The sequence below is a fragment of the Cavia porcellus genome, unplaced genomic scaffold (genome assembly GCF_034190915.1).
Source record: "Cavia porcellus strain 051 isolate PalLab524CR breed Dunkin Hartley unplaced genomic scaffold, mCavPor4.1 scaffold_10, whole genome shotgun sequence".
Lineage (NCBI taxonomy): Eukaryota > Metazoa > Chordata > Mammalia > Rodentia > Caviidae > Cavia > Cavia porcellus.
In genome coordinates this window covers 74561810-74586484 of record NW_026947493.1, presented here as the reverse complement: position 1 = coordinate 74586484, position 24675 = coordinate 74561810, and the positions used below count along the sequence as shown (strand labels likewise).

The 24675-nt window shown below is 37.3% G+C and overlaps 1 long non-coding RNA gene across 1 annotated transcript in view; it reads left to right on the top strand.

The window, feature by feature from the left end:
• Positions 1-24675, top strand: part of LOC134477786 (uncharacterized) — a 77314-nt gene that overhangs the window by 49786 nt on the left and 2853 nt on the right. Inside the window, exon 3 of the long non-coding RNA XR_010049979.1 lies at positions 21786-21879. This is a non-coding gene — a long non-coding RNA (uncharacterized LOC134477786). The remainder of the gene's footprint in view (positions 1-21785; positions 21880-24675) is intronic.

The following is a 24675-nucleotide window of genomic DNA, read 5'->3' as shown; positions in this document are numbered from 1 at the left end:
ATGCAAAATGCATTTAGTTCATATCCTAAAAGTTATAGCATTGCTAAAAAAAATTCAAGTTCAAAGTCTTCTGAGACTCAAAGCAAATTCTTAGCTGTGATCCTCTGTAAATGTCAAAAAGAAGTTAAACACTTCAGCATAAAATGGCACAGCATAAACTTTCCCACTCCAAAAGGGGAGAAAGAGAGATAGAAACCAGTGAGACCAAAGCAAACTCAAAATTCAGCAGGACAGACCTCAAAGCCTATATAGCTCCATGTCCAACTTTCAGGGCCAGCTGTGGTGAGATATCAACTCCAAAAGTCTTGCGTGGCCTTGGCCTTACATAATTACTGTTAGTTGTATCCCTGATGTCTTATTTCTTGGGTTGAATCGACTCAATTCTTGCATCTTTCCTCAGATATTCCACATTCCTGCCATCTCTACCACATTTTCAGATTCACTCTCACAGCATCAAGCACTTTCTTCTCAGGAGCACATTACCTGGTCTCTGAAGCCTTATTCTTAAGCCTGGGAGGAAATCTCTATGACCCCACCACTCTTGCATATTGCATGACTAAAAACCCAGTACCACATAGATGATGCCAAAGTCTGCCACCAGCTCAAGCAGTAGCTAGACCCTCTCTGTCAATTGCTCCAGAGGCCTCAGAACACCTAGATGGCTGAGCAGTATGAACCAGATCCCCAGGGAACAAATTCCTTAGGCTATCATTGTCAAATACATTACCCAGGGCCTCTCCTCTCACACCAAATTATTTCTCTTTTGCAAATTTGAGCCTGAAAAGAGTGGTTCCTTGTTGATTTCTAACATTCCCTCAAGCTTTTTTTTCTATTGTCTGGATCCAAACTACTTAGCTTCTTTTTAATACTAATATACTGACCAACAGAACTCTTCTCCACCCTCTCTGTGTGTACTTTCTTCCTAGAAATCTTAAAAACTTTTTACATGGATTTTTTTGCTCCTGCTTCTCACAGTAGATCACTCTAAAAGCAGCAAGAAGTAATCATACTATGGTCTGGATGTTGATTTGTCTTGAAATGTCCTTAGCAACTTAAAATTTCCAGTCCTTAATCTCAGTGGAAGTCTCAGGATTTGAGACTCAGGCTATGAACAAAATGTAGATAAATTATCTAGCAGGGCATAACACACATGGAGTCCAATTGCCAAATAAATCTGTTCTCAGCTGAAATCTTCTGAGTCTGGGCTTTATCACTTGCATGTCTATCATTAATCTGGTCTTCTGAGCTCTGACCAGGATCTCCTATCAAGCTCAGCTTACAGTATTCTAAGGCTGCTTCTCCAGTCAGCATCTCCAAACCTTTCCAAAGTCCCCCCACAGACCAGTTCCAAATGTCTCTGCACCATATGGTCAGCTACAATCCCAAATATGACCCACTTTTCTCTGTATCAAAATTCTGTTTACCTCCCTCTTCGCTGGGAAAAAATACCTGGTACCCACAAGCTAAGGGGAGAGAAATTTAATTTGATTCATGTTTCAGTCCATATTTCACTGGCTAAAGGAAAAGATGGAAAGACCAATGTGCATGTTAAAGAAGAGTTGCTTTAGCTTGCTGACCAAGAAGCAGAGAATGAAGAGAGGAGTTGGGCAGGAGATACACTTTTCCAGGACATAACTCCAGTGACTCACCTTTTCTGACCAAACTCCACCTCATAACATCATATATATCCACAAATTCATCAGTGGACTAATCCACCAATGAGAATAGTGCTGCCTTTACCTATTTCTTCCCAAAACTCTCACCAATAAATGCATGAAGTTTTGGGACAACATCCACATGGAAACCATAACATCACCCAAGACTTTATGTATTCTCCATGGTCTTACTGAGGCTTAGGCACATAGATAGTAGAGCTGACCTTCTGCCTATATGTCTTGCTCACAACATCTTAGGTACTACATGGCCCACGTCTTCCAACCGAGTACTTGGCATGGATTTAGAGCAGTGATGCTGAACATTTTAGGACTTCAATAACAAACAGCCAGCTGCAGCATGTGTGCCATAGGTTTGCCACCACTGGCTTGGAGGTTATCCTCTAGAAGTTAAACAAAGACCCATTCTTTGATACCATTTAATCTTTTATTTCAGATTGAACAAATGAATCTATTAGTATCATAAAAATTATGATATTTTTAGTTTGGGGCATTTTAATAGTTAAATGCCATCTTGTTGTTAACATTAGGTAACTTGATGGGTCTTGAGAATGTGAAATTTTTAAAGTCATTTATTACTTTTAATTTCAATTATAGTTAATACAAAAACATTTAAGTCAAACCAGTTTTAAAGCCTCTTATGACTCTCCCAAAGAGGCTCGTATATTTATAAGATTGTGATCTCATCCACAAACTTCATGGGCTCCAGAGTGAAGGCTGGAGGGCTCTGTCCAGGGCTCTGTCTCTGATCATATTCTCTAAGTGATCAGTGCCTTCAGGTCCTTTATAATAAGCCACTCCACCAAAGGGGAAGCTGTCAAAATGGCTGGCCATTAGTTTACTGAAGCCTCTGTTGAATGCCTGGTTGAAATAGATCTACTGTAGAGTGAATCATAAACTTGCTTCTAAACTCATAATTTCAATAAAAAAGCAAAGTACAGAAATAGTATTCCAACCCAGCCTCAGATACACCAAATTCAGAGTATTTGCATGATCTTTTAGCCCAACAGAAAGAGAGAGCTACGAACTGGACCAAACTCAGTGCTTGTCTGTATCAATAAGCTCTCCAAGGAACTGAAAAAATGACTAGTGACAGTATTTTTAAACCAAATCAAAAGAAAGTCCTCAAGTTTAGGAAAAACTGTTATTTAAATGCCTGTCTTCTCAACCACCACCCCCATCCATATGCTGAAAACATTATACCATCAACAGAGAATATTTAAATATAAAAAGCAATACTGGTTTTATATCACATACATCAAGAAGTCCAAATTAAAAATGAAACTCTCCTTTTAAAAGTGCACATCATTTTAAAAGCATTTATTTTTAAAAAAGGATGAGTTGTACATATAATTTCCCACAAATGGAAAATATGAAAGAGTGAAAGTATTATAACATGAATACTAAAAGCCAGCAACTCTAATATGTACTAGGATATTGGAACAAACCACTAATCAATTTTATGTCTCCAAATGTCATAAAGTTTGGATAATAGCTGAATCATAATTCCTCATGATTTTTATAAGTAACTATCTACTTATCTGCCTATTGTCTATCTGTCCAGATGCCTAGCTATCTATTGTCTATCTTATTGGTGGAAGAACATAATGACCAGCTCAATTTGACTCTTTAAATCTATACAAGATGTCTTACAGATGGAAATACATGTCAGAACTGATATTACTTTCACATCAGTTAGACTTTTTAAAAATCACGACCTATACAGCTCTCGAACAATGATTTAGGAAATAGAATTTAGCTCATAAAAGCAATGGGTCGGAAAAGAGAGTATTAGAAAGAAATCTTTCAAAGGTAGTTTTCTATAGCACATAGTTGACTTGAAATGGTGGTTCTGAGCTGGTCTTGCTGAAGACTGATCTAATTATAGTATTAAAGTGATTTCATCTTAATTTCATGAAACTTCCTCATGGTAATTGTGCACTCATGGCACGTGGTCAGTTATTACTCAACGTCATTCCTGTCTTCCTCACTTTTTGGCACGATCTTACACCTACTTTCACAACTAGAGGAGCCCATCTAACTGAGATCTTCTCAAATAGATGTAAGGGGAGTTCTTTTGAAATGCTTCCCAGACCACTTTTGGGGATTTCTGGCAAAAAGGACTCATCACATGGTATGACTCTTCTTTACCAGTTCTTCTGTTTTGAACTTTCAAATGATTCCTAGAGTTACAGCAGTTGTCTCGAGGTTATAAGCTGATAAACCAAAGGATGAAAATAAAGAGAGCATACACCTCTTATGACATCTGGATCAACTAGAATATTTTATCTGCTGGATGGGCTGCTGTGACGACCTCACAGTCTCAGTGGCCAGTGATGGCTCTGTTCCTTTAGGCTGTTGTGTGATATGTCACAGTCACCATGGCTCAGGAAGGGAACTTGGCAGGAACACTAACTCTTAAAGGTTTCTGCCCAGAAATAACACAAGCTACATCTGTTCACATTCCTTTGGCCAAAGCAAGTTACATAACTACACCTAACACTGAGGAGGAAAGAAGCAAAATTCAACCATGTGCCAAGTGGAGGAAAAACCAAAGCATTGATTAACAGCTTTGATGTGCGGTTAAACTTTTTCTTGTGTGAAGAAAAATAAACCTCTATTTGCTCAAGCCTCTTGCAGTTGAATTTCCTATGCCTCATTACCAAAACTATTCCTCACCAATAAAGTCCTTGAATTACTCTGAGTTAATAAAATTGCATGTGCAAAATTATATATGAAAATTGTATTATAGTTCTACTCAGCAATATTCTGGAATAAAAAAAATTTATTTCCTAAATCCTTTCTCCTTGAGGATAATGGATTCATTAAAAGTTTCCAAGTCAACAATTTCCTTTGACCTTAGGTTAGAAGATTAGAATGTGTATTAGTTATGGTTCTCTAGAGGAATCAGATCAACAGAAAAACACACACACATACACATACATGTGGGTGTGTGTATGCATATGTATGTAAACTACAGTACAAGAGAGATCAAAGATGATCACTAATTCCAGGTTAAAGACTTAGAAGTTCACTAGGGTCAGCAGTATGAGTCTGCACTGGGAGACTGAAGAAACTTGGGACTAATGTCTAGAATTAATGGCTAAGATAGCAGCTCTTCTGAAATGGGGATGCTTTTTTTTTTTGACTTTGTCTTCTGCAAGCTAAAATCATATTGGTTGATGCCTACTCACAGTTGGTGTAGATCTCCCCCCTTCAGTTTGCTGGCCTACATGTGAATTATCTAGAGATCTGTGCTCCACTAATCTGCTAGGTATTTATTAATCCATTCAAGCTGAGACTTCATAATTAATAGTCATAGAATCCAAAACCACAAGCAAAAGTGCTTTCATTCTCACTCCATACTTAAGCAAAACATCTTCCACATCAACTCTTCAAGGAAGATCAACAATAATTCATTTAATCATTAGCTAGAAAAGGCTACTATTATGTCACTCTCGTTCAAGACATACTTCAGCTAGTGAAAATAGTACTCACTAGTCTTGAAAGTATAAAATATGTTCAAAATTGTCCTAAATGTATTAAGTACAGTTATGTGACTTAAATCTCCCTAAGATCCTATGAAGGAGACACAATTATTCACACTGAATAACTGAGACTGTTTAAGATTGATTACTCAAGGTCATGGAGCTAATGCATAATACATTCGTGATTGCATCTCTGACCCCAAAGCTCAATCTTCTCTGCCAGATTCCTAGTCCTCTAGCTTCTGGAAGCAGTTCTAAGTCACTGATACGCTTTCTAAAATGCTAAATCTTCTTTGCAGTCACAAATTTATATTTTAATTTAGCTTCTAAATCCTCATGTTCAGACTCCAACGTCTGCACTCTTAAACCTACACTGTACTCCCTCTCTCATACTTATGGAAACAAAATTAACTTCACAGTGAAGAACATTTAAACAAGAAGAAGAGGGAGGGATGTACAAGGTAGAATAAATCACAATCTGAATATAGGTTGACAATTTTGAAATGTTACTTTAAGACTCAGGTACCGAGAACTACAAACACTCCCGCATTATTATGGGCTTTTGCCTTGACCCCCATCACATATTTTGCTTCTTGTACAGCACCTTGTCTGACTCTGTCCTGGGGACATCTGCAAGAACATAACTTGGCAACTGTGTATTCACAACTCAAAAGCGAAGGGAAGTTGAAACCCAGAAAGCCGCCCTTCACTAGTAGGAACAGGAACTAAAGGATAAGTGCTTTCCTCTTTAATCTCTAGCAGAGAGTTCTCCAGCACATTTGCTAAGACACCTCGAAAGGTTCATGCTTCCTGGATCACTTCCCACATACACCATGTGGAATTCATTTTAGACTCTGCTTTCCAGTGAACCTATATTAAGACAGCATTCTTATGATTTCATATATTCTTTCTGTGAACTCTTTGGAATCCTTGAGCAATACTGTGCAGGAAAATGAGGTCAATTTGTCAAGAAAATCCGCTTTGCTAATAGTATGGAGAATGAATTCCAAAAGTTAAAACAGATATTATGAAAGCCAATCAGGAAATAAATCCAAAATGACAGCTAACCATGAAAGAGTAAACTCCAGAAATAAAAATGGAGATGGAAAAAAACATAATGAGAAGAGAGGCTAAGGTTTGTGCAATAAACGATGAACATTTTGTAAGGACCGTGGGAGATGACAGGTAAGCATTAGTTGCCACATGGCCTTAGGTGCCAGAATGTTCATGGGAACACCGGTACCTGGTGTTTGTTTCGTACATTGTGTCAAGCTGAACACAGAATTCTTCAAAGAGATGTTGAAAGATGGAAAGCAGAGAAATTGTGGCACCTACCTATGTCCCAAGAAATCGCATAAAATTAGTATACATTTTTCCAGGATGTCAGTGGAAAAGGGCCAAGAGCTTGTGGTAAGGAACTCAGGCTGCTGGCCAACACTTTCAAGTTGGAGATTCCAAGTAACATTAAGCCCTGAGAAAATTTTAAGGTATTTTCTTTATAAATTCATTTTTAGTTTATGTTTTGTGTAACAGCACACAAAGAATGTAACTTCAAACTTTATTTCACTTGTGAAGAAACTGCAGAGTGGTGAAATGCTCATGATTTAAGCATTTTTCTAGACAGATGGGCAGAAATGGGAAAGTCAGGTTTAGGAACACAAAGTGTTTGATGTCACAGCAAAGTCAGTAATAATGTGTGCACATCAAATCCATCATCATAGTTTTTTGGGGGTCACTGGGCAAAAACAGAAGGATGACTAAAGAATACAGACTCAAAAGTAACTGTTGCTCATGGAATTTGACTTAGTAGTAAATGGTGTCCCTTCCACTTACGCACACCAAGCAAGGGCATATTTCAAATAAATGATTTTTTTGAACAAGCAAAAATATTTAATTCTGAATTAAATAATTTAATTTTTCTATTATCTATGTTGTAAATTGCATATTATTTTTTGGAAATTATTTTTTGTTTCACACACTTTGCCCTTCTGCTGAACTTAATAGAAAAAATAATATATATATATATATATTAAATGGAATTTTTAATGTGAGTAAATGCTGAGTGTTCCTTGTTAATAATTTTATTTCACTTAAGTAGAACAACCCAATCTCACTATTAAAAACTCTGACAACAAAACTCAATCATATAATGTGAAAAAATAGAGAAATATTTTAGTGATGGACTCAGCACAATGCTAGCTGACCTTTACACTCCTTGATTATATTGAATTAATAGCTTCTGTGCTAATGGTAATTACTTAAAATGGCATAGTGAAAAGGCCATTGTGTTACATAAAATCTCCATGGAAATGAAAACCCACCAGTTTACCTATTTTTTCAATGCTGTAAGGGTATTAATTTGTCACCGTAAACACATTCTATTCGATAAATCCTGACTTTGTTTGTGTAACTAGGTCTCTATCCCAAGACGTTTATTTTTCTGCTGCCAACACGGGTCCCTCTGTTAAGCTTCTGACTCTTGTTCTTTATGGATAAAAAAATGACTAATTCTAATCCATAAGCCACAACCAAATAGGAGCTAGTCTGCTTTAGGATGGGACTAGAGGTCTGCAACCGTGACCTCTGGGCTAAATTTATGATACATCCTTATAAATGAATTTTGTTGGGATGCAGCCATCCCTGCTGCTTATATATTGTCGTGGCTCCTTTCCCATGACAATGCAGAGTTGAGTACATGTGATGGGAACATATGGCCCACAGAATCTAAGCTACTTATCGTCTGGCTCTCTACCAAAAGGATTTCACTGTGCTAATCTACACAAATCGCTTAAAATCAACACTGATCACCCTCATTTATGATCGCCAAAGCAGATGCCACAATGATCAAGATTTTGACAATCTATAGAATGTTTTTGCCCTGAGTTCTCAGGCTCTTTCAAAATCTTCCCATTTAAATGTAGGCAAAAGGTATTTATACTTAATAAGTCTACATCACTGTGGGAAAATGGCCATTTTTGTTCTTCTAGTTTCCTTAATTTTTCCTCCATTTAGCCACGCTTCTATTCTGTTTTCACAAGCAAGACCTGTTATGGTAGGGCAAAGCGTGTGAAACAAAAACAATTTCCTCAGACTATGCAATTTACAACATAGATAATAGAAAAATTAAATTATTTAATTCAGAATTAAATATTTTTGCTTGTTCAAAAAAAATCACAGTTCCAACAAATCTACTGGACCTACTATCCAGAGAAAACTATAGAAAGCCACAAATAATTCTGAATAACTAAAACCAAGTAAAAGTTGATCATAAGCACTTTTGAGAATGGCATCTTTGCACCCAAAAAACATTTCTTCAAGCAACATCATGAGCATCTCCCCTTACACTTTCTTCTAGTAGTCTTATAGCTCTCACTGTTCTGGGTAAGTCTATATGGTAAGGATTTCTAGGGTGAATCAATTTGTGGGAGGAATTTTGAATTTCTTTGGAGTTTCCTGGGACAAATGCATTCTATTCGAATACTCAAAGAAAAGACTAATCCAACCTCGTATGGTAAAGGGAAGAATTACCAACTCCAGAGTGAGTTTAAATAGGGCTGGTGTGGGAATAGGAATCTTCATTTGTACACAGTTTCTGATAGGCCTTGAACTACTCTTTATGAAACACAGTGTTTATTTTCTCCACTGGTCTTACACTCATACCAAGAGAGGAAACCATCTCCCCAGGTGAAACCAGAAAGCTATGAGTTAACCGCACTGCTAATTTTCTGAGGAAATTGATGGATAGGACCTCAGCTATGCATGGATACAACTATGATGTAGAGTCAGCAGAGCATAACAGACCTATTTCCTCCAGAACTCCTGGCTCTCCCTGGACCACTGTTTACCCCTGACAACCACGGCTTCACATCTGTTTCTGTAACCATGCCTGACAAGGGCTTTCCAATGCAAGTTTGCCCTGTAGAATAGGAATGGTACAAAAGTAAAAACAACACCCTGTTCAGCGCTCCCAGGGAGACATAAGACTCCTGTAGACAGGCCAGCTAAATAAATTCACCCTTTTCTCCAGCTCCATGTCCGGGTGATTTGTTCTCTAGGGGACACCATTTATCGTTCTGCTTTAATACAACCTACCTAAAATTAATCAATTTGAGATTGATAAAATAATATAAAAACAGTAAGAAAAATACACTTTTAAAAGATTTGACAAAGTAAATAAAATTTTCTTTAAATAAGAAAATAGGACAGATTTTAAATGAAAAAAGAGAAAAAACTTGGTAGATTAAGACACTCTAATGTTCTTCTAGCATTGTGCTATTTATCCACTTGGTCATTGTATTCCTTTTTAACAGAAATATTTATTCAGATGTGATTAATTTATCAATTTTTGTTTTACTTTTGTGTTTTGAAAGTTTTACACATTTTTATTTGTTAGTGGGAGACTACATCTTTCTATTAACTATTATTGTTTTACCTTTCACAGTTAGATTTAATCCAAATGGAGATAACATTTTTACTAGGTAGAAATTAACCTTTGTTGATGAGGTTTGTCAAGATTTTTATTATTTTGTTTCCTCTTTTTTTCATTTGTTTTTACAACACAGCCGTTCCCCTACGGACTTGCAGTATAAACAAAAATGTGCCTGTATATGTGTGTGTTCACAGGTTATTTATATACACAGAGGGATGCTTTGGTTCTTTCATCCTTTACACGGATCTATTGTATTTTTATACTAATTCACCCTTTTATTACTATGTTTTTATGATATTTTATTACTATGTTATTGTACATAATGTGACACATAACTTTTAGAGAATTGACATGTAAGCAATATTAAGTAATCTCATTTCAGATCATGGAACGTCTTTTTTATATATTCATTTTCATCTCATTTGTCCTATATTCTTTTTCGTTTTTATCGGTACGGGGGATTGAACTCACGACTGCCTGCTTTCAAGGCAGGCGCTTATGCTGCTGAGCTAAATCCCCAGCCCCTTGTCCTATGTTCTTGACTAATGCCAAAATATTTTTAAACTTTTATTTTATAAATTACAAAACAATGGGAATTAAAAATGTATAAACTCATAAACCTCAATACAATTTAAAATTTTACTAAGAAAACATGGCAAAGGTAATATACCCTTAGGTAAGTTACTTAATACTGTAAATATGATATAACCTCTCTTACAGGAACAATTATTTTTTAAAAGAGTTTTGCAAATCTGCCAGATCAATGAGCAACACACAGAATTAAGCAACAGTCAAATACACAGAGTGATACAGTGAGAACCACAGGATGACTAACAAAACATCCATTTATAGATAGACACATATGAAATCTCAATTCTCTTTGCAAAATTATACTCAGATAAGCTAACAACCTTTTAGAGCATATCATATCTTTTGCCTCCTTGGAAATGAGTCAGTTGCTTTGAGTTAATGGAGTGGTTCTGACTTCACCACTTGCAGAAGATGAAGCATCAGAGAGCCATTCTTTTGCTGTCTTTGAAGAAGAAAAAAGGTCAGTTGAGTGTGGCTGCTAGAAGCTGAGAGCATTACCCTACCAACAACCAGCAATGAAAGGTAGACCTCTACAATCCACAAGAGATGAATTCAGATGAGATCATACCCTTGCTAACACCTTGAATTTGGCATGAAACTACAACAGCTGACCCATATCCAGATTTCTGATCCATGAAGGTTGTGCTACCACAATTGGCATTATTTTAAACTTCTATGTTTGTGATAATTTGTTACACAGCAGTGGAAACCTAATATGCTTATTGTGTTAGTCATCACTGAGAGAATCAATATGGTTTCAGAGGTTTTAGTTCATGGTTTCAGAGGTTTTAGTTCAGCTGGCTGCAAGGGGCCAAGGTGAGATAAGATATCACAGTGGAGGGCCCTGGTAGAGGAAATCTGCTCACTTCAAGGAATCTGGGAAGGAGAGAGAAAGAGGCCCAGAGGAGGAAGTCCAAGATAAAACGTACCCTTCAAAGCTACTTCCCAGGTGACCTTTTTTATATACTAAGTTCTGTAACTTTAAAATTCCATTTAGCTAACAAACTCATCAATGGATTAATCTACTTCATGAAATTAGATCCCTCGTGATTCATTCACTCCCAAAATTCACCTCCAAAATCCCAAAAGCTGGCAACCAAACCTTCAACACAATGAGCCATTGCGAGCCTTGTTGAATTTCAACTCTTGCACTTAGAAAGAAATACGGGTTTTCCAGTCAGGGTGGCATAATAAATATATAAATTGATGCTGTTTACTACTCTAATCAGAACATGTAGAAATGGTAGATTAACTATAAAAATAATATAAAATATCAAGACTGATTCAAAAGCAAGATTTGACCCACTTCTGTGGACCAAAAAGTAGGTTTGTTTGCAGCCACAGGCATTGGATCCTCTGGTTTAAAAACAAGTAGAGCCAGATTAGAGTTAACTTCCCACGGGGTAATCGGACAGGAAGGCTGCCTTGTGAGGTGGGAGATAGGAGCTGCGTCATTGACAGGAATAAGAACTTGGACTAGAATTCACCAAATGAGTAAAACAAAGCTGCCCCTATCACTGCACTCCCAAGTACACAGAAGAAAATACAAACAGTCTGTGGCCTGTCCTGAGACAACCAACCATATGAAGTATGAACAGACTAGCGATATCTCATCTTAATGAGTGTCTTAGTTACTTTTCTCTCATTGTTGAGACAAAATACCTGATGCTCAACATGAAGGAAGGAAAGGTTCATTTCTTAGAGTGTTTTGAAAGTTTCAGTCCATACTCAGCTGGCTCCAAGGCAGGGTGGCATTCATGTTGGCCACAAGCAACAAGAGTGAACAGGGCAAAAAAGGAAAACACATGCCTTTTTCCCTTCCTTACATTGTATTCCAGCTCCAGCCCTGGGCAGGTGCAGCGCTCACACCACCAGTGCCAGCACTAGACAATTAACTGATCACAAATGCTAGATCCAGCTGCCTCCATGACTGCATGAGGCTGGAGGGGCCACCTACACACAAACCATACATGGGGCAAGGTAAGACCCACTCTCTCCAAAATTTAAGGCATGGTATGCTTGGGTAAAGGCAACTGCAAAGTCTTTCAAGTGGTAGAAGTAAGAACAGAGGCAAGAAGAAGCGGGGAAAACTCAAGATCACTGTGAAAATTAAATTCCAATACTTGTAAAGAATTAAATCGAGTTGAAAGAATAGTTCAGGCCAGATAAAGTAAAAAATACTGGAAAAAATTAGAAAACTCAGGAAAGAGGATCTATAAAATAGAATAAGAAATTACAAAACACAATTCAAAATGAGAAAAGAAACAAATATGGAAAGCACTGATTAAAAATATTCCTTAAAATGATTGACAATCATTAAATTCTTGAAGTTTAAAAATCACCATCAGAATCAAAAATAAAATCATATTTCTCAGTTTAACAGAAATAATCATAAAAACTAAAGGCAGAAGAGGTTAATTTAAAAAGTAAGAGACAAAATAGAAAAAGAGAATGTTGGGAGAAAACAGTTTGGAGATTGCCTTAAGGAAAAATTGTCCGAGACTCTTAGAGAACAGCTTTGAGCATTTAGCAACCCAGTTCCTTTGCTTTGATTTTTTTTTCTCACTTGGAAGTTCCCAATAAATCTGTCATGGTAGAGATTTAAAATGTGACTTAAAAGAATCAGGTATTTAAAAGTTGGGCTTTTTAGAAGGTGTTTGGGTCATGGTGGTGCTATACTCAGAAGTGGATTGGGTTCAGAGCTCAAGGTGCTGTTAGGAGATGGTGCCTTGTTGGTGGAGCTGATGTGTCACGGAGGCATGACTTGGAAGGACGTATTCTTGTTCCAGTTTCTTTCTGCTCTCTACCTCCTGCCTGACAGGTTAGACAGTTTTCCTCTACCAGACTCTTCTGCCATGCTGTTGATCCCTTGGAGCCAGCCCACTGCCTGTGAACTGAGCCCTCTAAAACCTCTAGTCAAATAAACCTTTTGTATTAATCAGCTTTCTCATCTCTGAGATACAATACCTATCACCCACAATTTAAAAGAGGAATAATCTAATTTGCTCATAGTTTTAGACCCCATAATCTGCTAGACACCATTCACAAGGGGACAGCAGAGCAAAATGTTTACTTCTTAGAAAACAGGCAGTAAAACAAAGCAGAGTTCCAGAGTGGAACCTACTAAAACACACCTAGAAGTACGCTCTGTGGGTTCCCAGGGCAGATCCTAGAGCCAATTAAGTTGAAATTCTTCCCTAACTAGCATTCCTTTCCTCATTTAAGTTTCAAGTATCAGCTATTTTGTTCCAGTGACTGAAAGGCTAAAATGCTATCCTCATATTAAATTTCCTATTTAAATATCAGAAGACTTTTCCATCTGTCCACACTTGTAGTTGAAACACCAACCTTCCCCACCCTCTAGATGTACCTGTACACACACATATCCCATAACAGACACATTCTAAGAAGTTTTCCAAGTGTGATGACACACACCTACAATCCCAGCTATTCTGGAGGCTAATGCAGGAAGATAGTGACTTCCACACCTGCCTGGGCAACTTAGCAAGACCCTGTGTCACAATTAAAAAATAAAAGGGCTGGGCATATCTCAGAACTCCAATGGTTTAGTGCTTAGTACTTTAACCCTAATTTAAAAAGGTTTTTATTATAGTAAATTAGAAAACCTTTATGACTCTGGTATCTTATTTAAGTCACTATAAGTTTTTAACTTGATCCTATCCATGCTTCTTGCTTCAGAGTAGATTTGTCAAAAGAGGATATGAAGTAGCAGATGCATTTCTTTGGAACTTATAGGTGCAAGTGACCAATAGGAGGCTGGAAATGCTAGGAAGTTGGTTGCTGGTCCATTCTGACTGAGGCTTCCCTTAAGAGAGAGAAACTGGTGACTCATCGCTTCCTTTCATTCTGCAATGATTTAGCATTCCTAATCTAGCACTTATAAAACCCTGTGGAGGAATGTTTGTTTCTATATCTCTCTTTCAATGTAAATACTTAGATAATAATAAGTAGAGGCTGTATCTTTCTCATTTTGATTTCCCCACCACCTAGCAGATACAGAAATTCTTAATGATTTTTCATAAAAAATGTATTGAAGAATCTATAAAATACTCTTTATATAGTTTTTAAAGCTATGGAATTCAAGCTGCAATGGTCACTCAGAGCAATTATGCGCACACCCCACACACACAAAGACCAAAGAATATTCTATGGGAAACCATATTCAATAGACAAGGAAAAGTGGATTAAATGGTTACAAAAAGACAAATATGAGCTTATTGTAATAAACAGCACAAACACTTCAGTTTTCCTGAATGAGGACGTGGTTAGTGGGGTCAGTCAGTGCTGTAGGCATTGGAAAGAGGATTTAGTGAAATTAGATCTATAAGAAAGATTTGTTCTTCATTATTAGGATAAACTTTTCTAGAGTTGGTAGAAACCTATGGATTTGATGCTGTATTTTATACTTGTCTAGACAATAGATGTTTCTATTATTGTTTCAGAAAAGGTACAAGCCCCTAGATTGAATGAATCAACAAATATTTCCCCATATTAGCAGGTAGGTTGGCACACAACTAAAAATCTCAGCAGTTGGGAGGCTGAGGCCAGAGAATCATGAATTAAAGGCCAGTCTAGGCTACACAGAGAGTTTCCGGATAATCTAGACAATAGACCAAGACCCTGTTTCAAAACACAACAACAAAAAAAAACCATAAAAAGCTAAATATTTTCCCATGATGATTTAAACTCATATACTTTTTAATATAAGAGGACTACATGCAATGAAAATCTCAATAAATTCCATTTACTGTGATTAAGAAGGTCATTCAGAAAATAATCTCAATTCTTTAATAGTAAATATAGGTCATGAAAGAATATTCGTTTCTTAAGAGTAATTTCTAAACGATACAATGTTCAAATTTTGCCCAGATTTATCCTAAAATTACTTCAAAAATGGTTTGTTTCTCTTTCTTCTATCTTTTCTTCTGGACAAAACATTCCGTAACTCAATATTAAAATGTGGTTTTAAAAGTATTCTGATGTACAAGTTTCCTGGTAGCAGGAGCATCTTTACTGCTGGTTCACTTTTATTTTTAAATTAAAGGTTGTTCTTCTTTAAAATTATTGGTGTTGTGACAGTAATAATAATGTTGATTTTCTTGAACTGCAGTCTTACCACATACTGGGCACAGCACCAAATGTGAAGTGAAACTCTGCTTCTCCATAACATCTAATAAAAACTGCTTCTAATCCTACTCTTTCTGAGGGAGGAGAGGGCTTTTGAAAGGAACCATGATTGAAATTAAACACAAACAGCAAAGTCTAAAACCTAAATGATTTCATATTGAAAGTATTTTCATTGGATTCAAATCACTGATATTAAATGAACACCATTATAATGCAAAGGTATATTCTATATTATACTTTATAGATAATAAAATAAAGAATCACATCCTAAAAAACACATCTATGGCCATTTTAGCATGAGTTACAAAAAATGGAATAAAATAAGAATAAAAACATTGTAATTGAGAGTTAACCCAAAGCCAAACAATGAGTTTCTCTAAAGAGATGAATGTGTCACCATTTTTCAAAAAATGTTTAATACTGAAATTTTCATGAATGTAACACTTTATCAAGAAAACAATAATCTTTATAAAGCTGAATAATGGTCCTATTGTCTGTATCTCAAACTGATTGTACACTTTTAAATAAAGCAAATAAAAGATACATTTCATTCAAAAATGATGAAAGCACAAACTTGGGATATCATGCATGTTAGCTGAGTACCTACAGAAGATGCTTGTGAGAGGAGCAGAGTGACTTATTCCTGAGTATTCCAAAAACTCACTATCAGGGTTTGAAACATAGGCAACTATCTTACAGGGAAATGCATAAATCAAGATTAAAAGGTCCAAGATTAACTAGCAACATTCATAAATACCAAGAACTATGGAGCAAAGAAAAAATATTAGAAAACACTCCTCAGAGAGATAATTCCACGAGGGGAGAAAACAGGTGAAATAATATCAGTACAAGGAAGAAAACTAAGAACAGGAAGCCATTCAATCAGCACTGATGCCGAATGCCACAGGGAATAAAAAGTGAAATTAACCTAGATACACGAGTATTCTTGGTACTTCCATTTACTATTAAATGAGTTATTCATTTAACAAATACTTTAAATTCACAAATAGTATTCAGGAGTCTCTGACTATTCAAGACAGAAATTTTAAATCTATAAAAATCAATACCCCATGAACCTAATTTGATGCTCAGTCTAACAAATGTGTATGAGGAATTCACTACATAAAATACAATGGAGAAGACATTAAGCAGATAAAGTAAATTCAACATTCAAAGGACAGAAAACCCAATCTAATAATTATAATACTTTTTGATGACTACTTCTACAAATAAGTACAAAGTACAAACATGATTTAAGTGGTATTTAGATCTATCGTGGATAAAGTACAAAGGGATTACAGGAATTCCATCAAGGGTTTCATGAATGACATTGCACTTGAGAAAGATTCTGCATGATGACAAGCAATATACCAGGAAGATAAAAGCAGACAGTACAGTACTCCCAACAGAAGGCCCAAGCACTTGCTCTTTGACAAATTGCCAATATGAAAGTGCTGCCTTCAAAGTCCTGCAAGTAGCTGAATACTACTAGCCCTCGGGGTACAAAGAAAAAACAAGATGAAGTGGAAGAGTTGTGGGGGCCCGGGGTCAGGTCAGGGAATGCATGATACACCCTGTGCACCAATGGAGTCCTGAAGGCAAACGGGAAACTATTGAAGTGAGCCCCAAGGGAAGTGCTGTAATCTAAGTTGCAAAGGAACTAAGCCTGGTTCACAGCTATGGAAATAGCTGAAGCGAGAGATGGTGAGAGGTCAGGATAAGGTCCTGACAGAGAAGACAGGAGAGGAAGAGTCAGAAAGCACACATCCAGACCAGTAATGTATTGAAGGACGCATAAGAAAGAATAATGATAAAGCTCAGGGTTAGGGTGAGGGGATTATTGAATCCTTGCCAGTTACAGTAAGCAAGAGTAGGTTGGTGATGGGGAGAGTGTGGAATTTTATTTGGGGCATAAGTTAATATTATCTGTATCACATCGTGATGGAGAGATTTCAATTCAACCAAATTTTGAAGCTATATGACAATAGTCTGTTATAAACCAGGTGATTTTAATTTAACAGGAAATGTTTCCTGATATTAACAAAAGCTGCCAAATAGAATCCTATCTTAACTGTGATGCTCCAGAAACATAAACCATAAAATTTTTTTAAAAAGGTTAAGAAGGCATTTACCCTGTCTGATAGCTTTGTTACTATTCTAGAAGTAATTTTTGGTAGGATGTCTCCTGTTTACTATGGTATTAGCTATTAGCTTTTTTTTTTCCTTTAGATATTTTCACTTTTGAGCTGACCTTAACTGGAGCATAAAAAGTCAATGTTTATTTTTCCTCAATTCTTTAACTATTAATTTTTATTATTTATAAGATATACCACAGGGACTTAGGGATAACTCCATAAGAATAACTGTATTGTGCTACTCTTTAGTCTAACAAAGAAACTAGCATCATTGAAATGAAAATATCTTATCATTTCATAGATTTTAGTTTAAAGCCTTAAACCTTCATTTTTAAAATCCCTTTAGCTGGAAAGATACAAAACACTCATATTTCTATTGTGTACCAAGTTTTCCTCATTTGAATGGCCTCTCCACTTTCCTAGCAGATTCTGTTTTGTGCTAAATGACTACATCAACTGGAATATGAATGCCACCGTGTCATGTGGGATCGAGATGTAGCATATTAAAAAAAAATGTCAATCCACTCTGTCACCCAAGGATAGCCTGGTGAGAACACGTTTTATGAAGTACTCGCTCTTTATTGACTTTTACCCAACAAACAAAAGATGAGAGCACATTTCAAAAAGTCACACTTCTTTAGATGGTATTCATAAATTTTAAAAATTACAGCTAACATTTGGGTTCTCTAGGCAGTGCTGCGCGATATTTAAAAGTCTCTCCTCTGAAACCAGGCTGCTGTGTTTTATCAGTTCCTCCCTTTGCTCTTCTTGTGGCCCTGGGCAGGGTCTCTGTGTTTTGAGCGCTTGTTATGTGCTAGCACTACTGGAACTATTTTTCATAAACTAACCCATTTTATGCAGTAGAAGCATTGAACTAACAAGCCCAAAGATACTGGGCTAAGTAACTGCCCATCTGGGATTCAAGGCTACCTGACTCCTAAAATGAAGGTTTTGCTTGTAATCCTGGCATTTGGGGTGCCAAGGCAGGAGGACAGTGAGTCCCAGGGCTGTCTGGCTTGTAGAGCAAGAACCTGCCTCAAAACAATTAAAACAAGTAAAAATATAAACTACATTCTAACTTTCCTTTCAGAATTCTTGCTAATTATTCAGAAATGAGTGAGTATAATCTTATAAAAGCCAGCAGCCAAGATTCCTTAATTAAACAGGGATGAGGTCTGCTGAAGGGGCACAGCACTGGCTGTTGAGATTACTTCTAACACCTGCACCCTTCTTACAGAAAATCCTGCTGGGGAAGCTGCTATGCTTTGGTAGCAAACTAAGCTCCTAACTCTCATCTCAGAGATTCTCATAGCTCTATAGCAATTTCCTGGTGATCCTTTAATGGTATGCCATGATTAGGAGAGTCACTTCAAATCTCTTGTCTGGTGAAACTTCGCAGTGTGTCCCATAACCATGACACAAAAGATGAGAAACTATCTGATGGGATCTGTTCATCTTCTTGAATCAAAACACTGATACCTGTATATACAAAATGTGTGCATATGCTGACTTTTGTCTCTCATATAAGTGCACAAATGTTCCTCCAACTGTCTAAGCCTAGCCCTCCATTAGCATTCCAGAGTCTATTTAACCTATTTGCTCAGAAAACCTATGTATTGGTTGTTTTTTCCATGTTATTCCTAAGCTTGCCCAAGTCTCAATACGCTCTCGAGTCTCACAGCCTCCTCCAACCACTTTTCCTCTCTATCCTTAAAAGAAAAATTTTTTGAAAGCATCACTTACATATTTTTAAATTTAAATTTCCTTTCTAATAGTCATTCTGCAGTACAGGATCCTACCAGTAGCATTCTAAAGAATATTAGTGTATGACAAAGAAATAGCTTTTACTGAAGCTATCTGTAATATACAAGTGCAGAAATCAAGACCTGGCTTTTTATATTTCAGCAGAATTTCACACATCCTACTTCTGAAACAAAGAGTTTGCTCTTCACCAAAGGGTAAAAGAAGTCCTGGGCTTCCACGTCAATCTGTTCCATTGCTTATGTGATGCTTCAACTGACATCTCAAAGGTGCAGCAAACTGAGCTCGTGCTTGCAGTGGCCCTGATTTCTGAGTGGCTCAATAAATCCATATCAGCTTATAAATTATTAATCCATGAGTCCTTCTTTAAGCCTCTTCCTCACTTCTTACCCAATTTTCCATTCATATTGATTTTATCCATCCCCATGCACAGCATATGCTACACAATAAAAACATCCTCAGCAGCCTGGCAACGTCACTTGCAATCACATGTACTATTTTTGCAGTGAAATATTAATTATATGCCCTTACACTGCACTAAACACTGACTATAGCCTCACGTCAGTTTATTTCAAGTATTTCTGCCGTATAAGTTGAGAGAGTTAAGATTTTCTACCAAAGGAAGTAGAAGAAGAATTGTTAGATTCCATCTCTACCACCAGCCAATGGAGAGTGCCTCGGAGAAGGGGGCTTATCTGTGCTTTACTTTCTTCTCTGTGAAGTGAAACGCCAGGTACCTATGCCATGGGATGTGGGTTAAAGACCCTTTTGTGCATGTAAGGTGTTGAGAACTGTTTGGCACATGGTAAGAACTCAATCAATATTAACCCCCACTAATACAATTACGATCAATGATACAAATCAATGTCTTTGTACTTATGTGACTATGGAAATTTCTTAGCAGTAGTGTTACTGGGTCAAAGGAAATGCCACAGAAAATATGGATAAATAATAGAAGTTGGATAAAATAGAATATTTTAACAATATTTCTAAATTGGATATATGAACTTGTTCACATCCCAATGTCCTCTCCAGTATTGGCTTAACTCAACTAAGTTTTGCAAATCTAAGATGTAGGAAAATCATATATTTTCTTTCTTTTGTGGGGAGGGGTTGCTTGCTTGTGGGATTGAAACCAGATTTGGAACTGGGCCTCTCTAAGTTGCTAAGGCTGTTCTCAAATTTGCAATCCTCTTACTTTAGCCTCCCAAATAACTGGCATTGTAGGTGGGCACCACCACACCCAGCAATATTTTGTTATTAATTTCTTTAATCATGGGAGGTTCCATTCTCTTCTTCTTCCATTCTTGTGCCTTTTTCAATTATGAGAGAATGAAATATTTCACATATTTATTGTTTATATATGTCTAAATTATCATATCGTCTGTAAAATTTTAATTATTACAGTTGTTTAAAACACAATACACTTTTTCACTCACTTGTGTGTATGTATATATGTATGCATATATATGTATGTATATATATTTTCATGTCATATGTCACCAGTATGAGTAGTTCCACATCTGGTTAGAATGGGCCAGCCTAGAACCTCTCCTGTATGAGCAGCCAGCCCGAAGAGGTGCAGGTGCAGTAGGAGATGACTCAGGGAGCAGCAGCAGGGCCAGTCATTCAACGCCTGCCCTGCAGCACATCTCAGCAGGGAGCCTCCTCTGCACCAAAGTCCACTGTTCATGTGTACAGCCCTACTTCTCCATTCCTCCCTATGGGACTGATGCTCATCTGTGAATAAACCTACAAAAAGGGGCTTTGTGGCATGAGCTGGAGACCCATCACTGTATTTGATCACAGAGCCGTAGTTGGTACTTGCTCTCTCCATCCACATGCCCTTCTAAATTCCCCTCGCCTTCTATCACATCCAAAGTTCTAGACAGCCTGTGCTCTATTAGGACCAAAGGCTTATTTCTTAAGGGCTGTGGCACTCAACAACCATTGCTATACTTATCCATTCATGGGTTCAGTGGGGCAAGGGAGTAGCAGGAGGCACACCAGTGTACCTGAGTGCCACATATATTGCTCTTGTCTCATGGTATAAAAATGCCCCACGCCTCTTTTTACCCAGAGTTGCTCACCTCTGCCATAGTGGTGACTCCTGCTTGTAGCATTCTAAATACAAAAGTCCACAGTGCACTGCTGGCAGATGACAACTGTGGTGCACTGGGGAGCTTGCTGTGTTACCTAGCAATAGCAAGCCTCCTTTGGAGACCAAATTTGCAAGTGTAGAGCTGTGACAACAGGAAGCACAAAATGTCCCAACAAGTCATTCAGAAAAGTATGTGTAAAGCCACTCCTATTTGAGTTCCTTTGTTCCTGATTCCAGGACCTTATTAAGAATTGTAAGGAGTCTTCTAATTCAATGTATGTGTTTTACCCAAAATGATGGTACCCTATTCTTTCAAAGTTTTACCTCTGAAACTGTGTACCTTCCGAAGGGCATTCCAGCATCCCGTGATGGCTGATGCTTCACATAGTATCTGGTTTCAGCTGGGCCATCATAACTGAGTCTTGCGATGACTTCCTTCCATATTCTCTTCTTTATCAGGATTACAAACTGAAATATGCTGAGATTTAACCTTAATCAGCCTGCAAGCCATGAAAGGAAGTAGGAAGAGATGCTGAAGGGGACACTGTTTATGGTAAGAGGATGAAATCCTGTACCGTCATCTAGAAAAGGGCCACCTATTTTCATTTCTTTCTTTTTTTGATTTTAAATGGAATAAAATCCGACAAAAGAAAACAAAGTAAAGCCAATCAAAACAAGGCAGTGAACACAGTACAGAACTTCAAAGCAGGACAATAGGTCATCCACAGTGGCTACCATAATGTATCTTGTTATCTTCACAACAATGGTCCATTCCATCAGACATAGTAAAATCACATAAAATAAAACAGAGTAAAACTAATAAAAACAGAATATTGAATAAAACAAAACAATAAATTGGAACAAAACAGTGAGAACATTACTGGATTCCAAAAACAAGACAGAAGGAAATCTGCCATATGTGCTATATTGCATAATGTTATCCTCTTATTTTCTTCAAGCTCTGAAGGATTCTAAAGGATCTGCAGAGCGATCCTACCCAGAGTTACCAACTCAAAAATTGCATCTTATGTTGCAGGCTTCCAGGTCTGCATCACACTGCATTTAGCAAACAAGCATTCGAGTGTCTCTGGAACACACTCACTCTATCCATCTTCATTCTGCTCTGCAGCTATTGCTGCTCTCTTGTTTGGAGGGTTAGGGATGCTTTGTAAACTACAAGAGATCATGTTTACCACAGTTCTTTTAACATCTTTCAGTTTCTTACTCTCCCTCTACAGGAGAGCAAAGCAACTTAGTACTAACAAGTCAATTCTGCTGTTTTCATAAGCCTTGGTCCCCAACATCACTCAATAGTCTCAATCATCATATCTGCTGAAGTATTCCCTAGACTAGGACCACTTCCCAACCTACTGCTGATGAAATATTTAGCAGTCTCACCAACGTGTACCAGGGATGATCTGCTCAGGATGGCAGCTTCTTTGCTGACTGAGTGCTTGGTGAGCTAGTTCTAGGCCCACACACTACCACTTATTTACTGGACCAGTCTCATTACCACTTGTGTTCATTTAGAGTCAATGAGAAGCACAGGACAATATGAGATTATGCATGTAAGAAATGTATTTGGGAAGGGAGCAGGAGAAGATGCAGAGAACCTTGAGACTGTGAGTCTCATGGTTAGCATAAAGGAAGTAAGGACAGGGTAGGAGAAATTGGTTAGCAGCACAAAAATTGAACCAAGCCTAAGGAAGCATCCCTAATTCATAGACACAATGAAAAGCCCACCATCTTGCAATAATGGACTTATCTTTGAACTCTTGCCATGCTGTTGGGCTGAGGGCATCTTATGAGCATGATGCTAGAACAAAGCTAATGTCAGATCCTTGGAGGCTGTGAACAAAGAAATTAGTCAGAAATGCTCTTTGTAGCTGGAGAACTAAGCAGTAAATTTTCATGACTGTCACATCTGAAATTCTACTCAACTAATGTAAGATGTAAATGTAAGATGCCTGATATAGAATAGATAACTAAGTCTTTTGAGTCAAACTCTTCAGACAGGACCCCAGGTCATTAGATTCTTAAGACATAATCTCACATCTCTCCTGAAGAACAAAATGCCTCTGTCTTATGGCCATATTTTCTCTGTCTCTTCCAAACACACTTTGTCATGATTATGTTTTGAATTATGGAAGCAAACCATGGTTTAACTGTAAAACAAGTGACTATTGGAATATGTTCTAAGGAGAATTGGTTCTGTGGATAAAACATTAATTTGTTGTATTGATTTTATAATAATGGTAGGTGCCTGCATGATCCATGGTCAGCATTCTTTATGATGGTCTTCCCCAAACCCAGAAATGTTGCTCTCTAAACATTAGTGTGCTGTTGCAAAGCTGACTAGAACTGAAATTATATTTTAATTTGACTGTGTTATGAAATTTTACTGTAGCCCCAATTCCTTTCAGTCTCAGCAGCAGTTTATACTGTACTTAAAAGGCATAAAACACTATTTATAACAATAGTTGTTTTTCCTATTAATGCAATTTCAATTAGCTTCTTTTCTAGATTGACTATTTCCACTACAGCTCAGGTTGCTGGATATTTGAATATAAAAGGAATTCTGGTGCATAATTAGCATACTCTGCTACCTCTGGGAAGAGGTTATGTTTTTCATAAACACTCAGTACAAATAGTATACGCTTAGTATTTAGTTTCTGCTAAATTTAAAATTAACTCGTGTCATGGGAAGCACAGCTCTTTAGGATTTTGTTTTGCTAGAGACCTTGCAAGCATAGCCGTCCTTTGTGACCTTTGCTGCTCACTTACTCAGAATTAAAGAGGCTGCTGCACATAAGAGCCAGTGACCAGCAATATAGAGAAACACTGCATCTTTTTAAAGATTTACCCTGAGAGCTGTCACACGCACAGTCACCCTTGGTGCCACACAGATAGATCCCCTTTGCCCAACCCACAGTGGCAATGTTGTACCTTAATGGTTCACAAAGTTCCTCCCTCTGGAAAAATTCCCTCCAACAATACGACCAGACCACTCACACATAATTCTTCCTCCCCTCTGGGCAACACGAGAAACATGCAGAAAATGACTACCCCATTATAGAAACACAAAAGCTCACCCCTCATCCTTTCTTTAAAGCAAGACAAAAACTGTGAGAAAACTAGTGCTCTGGCCATTCCCATCAATAAGTCACTTGCCCATCTCAGACTGTGTATGGGAAATCCAGCCTAGCAAGCATATAGTAATATAATTTTAATAATTCTATGAGATTTACACAAGGACCCACTTTCTTGTAAATGACACAGTAAATTTATGGCAATGAAGGCCCAGAGGGAGAAGTCAGACTGTAGAAAAATGAGTAGAAAAACATGCATA